Genomic DNA, 7,565 nt, shown 5'->3' on the forward strand with positions numbered 1-7,565 from the left:
CCTTCCTTCCTTCCTTCCTTCCTTCCTTCCTTCCTTCCTTCCTTCCTTCCCTCCTTTTCTGACGGAGTCCAGCTCCGTCCCCCGGGCTGGAGGGCAGTGGTGCAATCTCGGCTCACTGCAACCTCCACCTCCTGGGTTCAAGTGATTCTCATGCCTCAGCCTCCTGAGTAGCTAGAACTGCAGGCACACCACCACACCCAGCTAATTTTTTTGTATTTTTAGCAGAGACAGGGTTTCACCATGTAGGTCAGGTGGGTCTTGAACTCCTGACCTCAGGTGATCTGCCTGCCTCGGCCTCCCAAAGTGCTGGAATTACAGGCGTGAGCCACTGTGCCCCACTCTGAAATTTTTCAAATGTTAAAGTAATCTTTCAATTCTGGGATAAAGCCTTCTTGGTTAAAATATATGATTCTTTTTGTATATAATTGAAATCAATTTGCTAAAATTTTGTTTTAAGAAATTTGCACCTACGTTCATAAGTTTTCTTTTCTTTTTGAGACGGAGTCCTGCTCTGTCGCCCAGGCTGGAGTACAGTGGCGTGATCTCGGCTCACTGCAAGCTCTGCCTCCCGGGTTCAAGCGATTCTCCTGCCTCAGGCTCCCGAGTAGCTGAGATTACAGGCGTGTGCCACCACGTCCGGCTAATTTTTGTGTTTTTAGTAATGACAGGGTTTCACCATGTTGGCCAGGATGGTCTCTCGATCTCTTGACCTTGTGATCCGCCTGCCTCGGCCTCTCAAAGTGCTGGGATTACAGGCGTGAGCCACCGTGCCCGGCATAAGTTTTCTTCTCTTGCAATGTCTTTGGTTTGGTTCATAGAATGCTGATCTCATAGGATTACCCCCCCACCCCCGCTTTAGCTTTCTGGAAGAGTTCATATAGAATTAGTATGACCTCTTTAAAATTTTGGTATTATTATTATTTTTTTCTTCTGCTTACTCTAAGTTTCACTTTCCTGTAGTTTCTTAAGAAAGAAGGAAGCTGAGGTTGTTGATTTGAGCACTCTTTTTCTCCTACTTTAGACAGTTGAGTGCTATGGATTTCCCTCTAAGTTCTGCATTCCCTGCACCCCACCCATTTTGATATGTTGTGTTTTCTTTTGCGTCAGTTCACAATGCTAATTTGTCTTTGATTTCTTCTTTGACCCATGGGTTAAGAAGTGAGTTATTTAGTTTTCAAACATTTGGGTGTTTTTGAGATTTTATTTATTTATTTGTTTATTTGTCCAAGAGGCATTTTGTTTGTAAATCTCTATTACATCTCTAGAAAAAGAATGCAGAATTTTCCCTCCTGTGTGTTTTTGTCTTGCTTCTTCATGCTCCATGATGCCAGCTGAGGCTGTCAGTACAATGAAACCAAACTGGTGGGATGGAAGAAGATTACTCTGCCATTTTTCTGGATCTTTGAGTTGCACATCAAATCTGGGGCTGATCACGCCACCCTTGTTTAGCCTGTCTGTAAGGCAGCTCTTTGATCATCAATGATTTTAATTTTGCCAATGTAACCATGCTTCATCATCACAGTGAAAAACTGGACGATGACTTTGGAGCACAGCCTAATAAGAACCTGAGTTCGTGGCCTCTCTTTACAGCATTGTTGATGCTCTTGAGAGCATCAGCCTGAACATTCATGCACACCATTGTGGTGGTGCAGAGAGATAAAGGAAGGAGGACGGGAGGGGAGAGCACATAGTGTTACTGAGATATGTTTTTCTTATTGATTTCATTTTGGTCACAGAGCATACTTTGTATAACTTGAACCCTTTAACATTATTGAAATTCATTTTATGGCCCAGAATTGGACTATTTTGGTAAATGTTTTTTGTGTACTAAAAAAAATGTATATTCTGCCAATCTTGGGTGGACCTGGAAACTTTCTCAAGCCAGTAAGCGGGGGCACTCAAAGAGCTCATTTTGTTTATTTCTTGTCTCTCAGGAATTGGTATACTTCATTGCCTTATACTCAATGTCTTCAGAACAACTGTTTCATATATTTGTCTATTTTATAAGTTGCATTTGGTGGAAGAAGAGTAAATTTGGTCTGCTATTCCATCTTAGCCAAAGTGGAAGTCTCTTTGAACTGCTTTTTAATTGAGTTTTCAACCAATATTCCTTTGCTAGCCCTACCTTAACCTTCCACTTCCAGAAGTAGCTGGTACTGACTATTCCTGAGCCTTTTCGGTGTTGTTAGATGTCAGTTGTGTTGTTTCTTGGCTTTTCTCACTGCTGATTGTGGAATCTAATAAATACTCTAGCAGAGTTATTAAAGCAGTGCTGACACTACACAGGGGACCCTGAAATTAGACAATTATGGCTGGCTGAAACAGGACCTCAAACTCATATACCAACAAGGGCTCTCTAGGGAGAGAAAATGATTGAAAACATGGGTGCAAGATAACTGGAAGGGGTGGGGATGAACACAACTCAACTTGTTTAGACAACTCTGCTCCCATCTCTTGTGACCATGGAAGAAAGGCCTGGTGCTGCCAGATCTTCTAGGAAAGTTTCAGAGAAGCTGGAAACCCACATAACTTTATGTAAAATTACCTTTCTTTCTCTCTCTCTCTCTCTCTCTTTCTTTCTTTCTTTGTCTTGCTCTGTCACCCAGGCTGGAGTACAGTGGTACAATCTCGGCTCACCGCAACCTCCGACTCTCTGGATAGAGCCATTCTCCTGCCTCAACCTGATGAGTAGCTGGGACTACAGGCGCGCGCCACCACGCCCAGCTAGTTTTTGTATTTTTAGTAGAGACGGGGTTTCACTATGTTGGCTAGGATGGTCTTGATCTCCTGTCCTCGTGATTCACCCGTCTCGGCATCCCAAAATTCTGGGATTACAGGTGTGAGCCACCGCACCAAGTTCAAAATCACCTCTTTAAAAAATCTTGGCCGGGCGCGGTGGCTCAAGCCTGTAATCCCAGCACTTTGGGAGGCCGAGACGGGCGGATCACGAGGTCAGGAGATCGAGACCATCCTGGCTAACACGGTGAAACTCCGTCTCTACTAAAAAAAAAAAACTAGCTGGGCGAGGTGGCGGGCGCTTGTGGTCCCAGCTGCTCGGGAGGCTGAGGCAGGAGAATGGCGTGAACCTGGGAGGCGGAGCTTGCAGTGAGCTGAGATCCGGCCACTGCACTCCAGCCTGGGGACAGAGCAAGACTCCGTCTCAAAAAAAAAAAAATCTTGACAACTCATCCAAATTTAAAAGAATGTCGAGGGCCAAATGAAAATCCACCTAAGGATGGGATGACAGCTCAGGATTTGCATCTCTGTTTCTCTTTCGCATTTCCTGCTCCATTATGTAGGGATGTGGATATTCACAGGCCTTTGGGGACTGAGCGTGGCTGAGTCTCTATGGGTAGCAAGGAAAGGGCAGACTTTCTATGAAAACCAACTGAATCATGGAATGAGAGAGCTGGAAGTGACCTTAGAAAAATGTGGTCAAACCCCAGGATGTTACGCAAGAAGCACCTAAGGCTTAGAAAAGTCAGGTATCTTCTCCAAGTACAGAGACTATATTAGTTAATAGTTGGGCTGAGTCTGCATCTAGTTGCCTAGCCAAATTTTCTTTCTTCTGTGTTCCATGAGAGCAAGAGATATGTCAGTATCCTTAATGCAATTCTTGGTGCATAGTAGGTATTCAATGAATATTTGTTGAATTAAAAACATGTACTGAGTTGCTTTCTGTAATATTAGCATGTGCTATCTTTATCAGTTAGGATATGGTGTGACTACATACAACAGAAAATCCCCAAAACGTTAGCTCATATACAGTAAAGATTTATTTATCTGTGAAAGAAATTTGGACCTTTAGGGTGACAACAATGTTCTCATCTCCTCTGGTTCTGTTTTACCATTCTTCGTGTATGGCTTCCATCCTTAAATTTATCTTATGATACTGAAGCTATAGCCATACAGCTCAACTAAATTCCAAGATGGAAGAATGTAGAATGCATCCATGGCAAAAGGTTTTCCTGGAAGTTCCACGCGACTTCCACTTAGATCTCATAGTTTGAAACTTAGGTAAGTGGCCACATGTGGTTCCCAGGGAGGTTAGGAAAAGGAAGTTGGATACATTGTCTCCTTTAATAAATCTGGGTTTTGTTAAAGAAAGAGGATGGAATGGGTATTTAGTAGGCAACTAGCAGTATCTGCTGGAATTTAAGAGTTAATTATTGATTGAAATATTGTTTCCTGCAGTTTTGATATGCACAATAATCAAAACAGAAATATGTAAACTTTTAAAGATATTTATCAGAAGATATTCAAACAAAAAATACTGGTTTAGTTCAGATAATACTCTGATGCTCTGGTTAAATCATTTTAGAAAACATTGGTTCAGTTTTAGCTCATGGTAGTTCAGTAGGATTTTACTGGTTTTCATGGAAATCCTTTTGAATGAGTCCACAATTTAGAAAAACATAATGTTGTATTTCAGTTCAGTACTCGGTTTCAGAAATGAGTGTAATCTCTTTGAATTTTTGGTTCATAATTTGAGTCAACTCCAGTTCCTGGTTCTGATGTATCTACCCAAACCCTAGACATTTTGTAGTTATGGCTTAGAAACACAGACATGGGCCAAAAAACTGGTTTACACTGAGGCTGGAGTTTATTAATACTACTTTTCTTATGTAGGAGCTAATAATCCTAATGGCTTTGAATGACTCTAAATTTGTCTCGTGATTTGGCATGACTAAGGGTCTCACTCATTATAGATGTGCCAAAATTAACACATTAGCCTGTTTTATACTTGTTCTATGATATAAATGCACCTAATTGAAAATGTCTGTGTTCTTACTCATAAGTTTTGCATTCTCATGGTTTGAGATTTCTTTTACCATGTTAGTTCTAGAACACTATTCTGGATTTTGTATGGTGTCTCAGAAAATACACTTAAAAATTAGAGGTTCAGGCCGGGCGCGGTGGCTCACGCCAGTAATTCCAGCACTTTGGGGGGCCGAGGCAGGCAGATCACAAGGTCAGGAGATCGAGACCATCCTGGCGAACACAGTGAAACCCCGTTTCTACTAAAAATATAAAAAATTAGCTGGGCGAGGTGGCGGGCACCTGTAGTCCCAGCTACCGAGAGGCTGAGGCAGGAGAATGGCGTGAACCCGAGAGGCGGAGCTTGCAGTTAGCGGAGATCGCACTACTGCACTCCAGCCTGGGCGACAGAGCCAGACTTTGTCTCAAAGAAAATAAATAAATAAATTAGAGGTTTAAGTTCTAATTTTTTTTTTTTTATGGGGGCTAAGGAGGTACCATACATTTCAGAAGGAGAGTGTATGTGGGGAATGAGAGGCTCCTTCTCCAGGGAATCTCGCTCCAGGGATCAGGGACTGGGCAAAGGTGGCTCAGCACTGCCAGATATCTGGAGTACACTACAACATTTTAACTAGAAATTAGAGATCTGAGTTCCTATGAAAAACCCTGATATGTACATATCAGCCAATAACTTAAAAAATTAAAATCAACAAGTGGGTCACTACTATGCTGGCCAAACAGTACATGTCTATAGGTTCAATTATTGAGCTGCTGGTTTTCAGGGTCTGATTTCGACACTCCCTATTTTTAATATGTCCTCCCTGTCCTCTTCTATGCCTTACTTGATGATTCTGCCCTTATTCTTTTGGATAAAAATGTTGATAAAATATTTGAAAGTAGCTTCTTCCTTTTATTGATACCATAAAATTGCCTGTTATGATTCAAAATACATTGCCTAAGATGGAAACTATATATATCGTCTCATTGTCTAGGAAAGAATAACTCAACAAGGAGATAATGGCAATGAGGCCAGGAACCCAATTCTCTGGGTATGACTGTATGCTTCTCTCATGGTCATTGGCCACCCCTGTGAGATTTATCTAGTCAAATTTGCACATGTAGCCATTGGTCATAAAGTAGAACAAGCAAGAGGCTGTAAACGATGCACTACAATCCACTATCAACCTGGTAGAAGTCTGCATGTTTATATGTTACTTATTTGTTTTCCAAAATGCATTCAACGAGTGGCAGCTGTGTGTATGCTAGATCTGTGGTAGGGTGACAAGTGGAATGGAGAGTGGGTACATACCCTCCACTGTACTTTACTTGTTTATTTTCAAAATTTGAATTGAACAGAAGAAGCCCATTGCCCTCTGGTCATAAGCTGTGAGATGCTGAGCCTAGAAGCCGCCAGCAGACATAGTTCCTTCATCAGCAGAAAGATGGTGTGAGAGAATAAAGCCAACATGCTGAGAGATGCATTATCTTTCTCCTGGATACTGCAAGGGCTTCCTGACTTGTCTTCCTGTTTCTACCCTTGCTCCACAGTCTACTTCCAACACAAAAACTGGAGTGATCTTTAGAAACAAAAGTAAGATGTCATCTCCTTGCTTAAAACCCTGCTTCGGGCTGCGAGTGGTGGCTCGCGCCTATAATCCCAACACTTTGGGAGACCGAGGCGGGTGGATCACCTGAGGTCAGGAGTTCGAGACCGGCCTGGCCAACCTGATGAAACCCCGTCTCTACTAAAAATACAAAAATCACCTGTGCATGGTGGTGGGCACCTGTAATCCCAGCTACCTGGGAGGCCGAGGCAGGAGAAGCACTTGAATCTGGGAGGTGGAGATTGCAATGAGCCGAGATGGCGCCATTGCACTCCAGACCAGGCAACAGAGCGAGACTTGGTCTCAAAAAAAAAAAAAAAAAAAGCTAACACCAATATACATATTCTATGAGCCAGGCATTATTATAAGTGCTTTATGTATATTCACTGATTTAATCCTCACAACAGCTTTATGAAGTTGGTGCTATTATTATCCATTTATTAGATGAGGAAGCTGAGTCATTGAGATATTAAGTAAACTACTCAAAGTCCCACAGTTAATAAGCATGGGGGGGGGCCACAATTAAAACTCAGGTGTTATGATTTCAGAATCCACTGAAATCATAATGAAAGGCTTTCAGATGATAAAAAACCCACCTCAAATTGGTTTATGTAAAAAGTAGAACTTACTTTCTTCTATCACGGACCAGTCCCTGGGGAGACCTTGCTTCAGGCCTGGTGCTATCCAGTGTGCCGTCAGTATTTGGTGCCCTTCTCTCTCATCTCAGCCTCATTCTCAGGCAGCCTCTCTGTGTGTGGTGACCGCAGCAACGCTGGGTCCACATAATTTTCAGCTTCAAGTTTAGAAGAGAAAGAAGCTTGTACCAATAAGTCTCAGGACTGAGTCTTGGTGATCCCAGTCGGGTGCCTGACTCAAAACTGAACATTTCACCCTGGGGTCAGGATAGAATATACTGATTGGCCAGATCATGGTCATGTGACAACCTGTTCAACTATGGGTTGGGGGATGGTGTTGATTTTGCATCACCAGAGCCATGTAGGCCAAGAGTGGGTGAGGAGCTGTTCCACCAAATATAAACAGGGTGCTATTACAAATAAAAGGATGGCCGGGCACGGTGGCACACACCTGTAATCCCAGCACTTTGGGAGAGCAAGGTGGGCAGATCACCTGAGGTCAGGAGTTTGAGACCAGCCTGACCAATATGGTGAAACCCTGTCTGTACTAAAAATACAAAAAAAATTA

This window comes from Piliocolobus tephrosceles, chromosome 15 (genome assembly GCF_002776525.5).
Source record: "Piliocolobus tephrosceles isolate RC106 chromosome 15, ASM277652v3, whole genome shotgun sequence".
In the NCBI taxonomy this organism is placed as follows: domain Eukaryota; kingdom Metazoa; phylum Chordata; class Mammalia; order Primates; family Cercopithecidae; genus Piliocolobus; species Piliocolobus tephrosceles.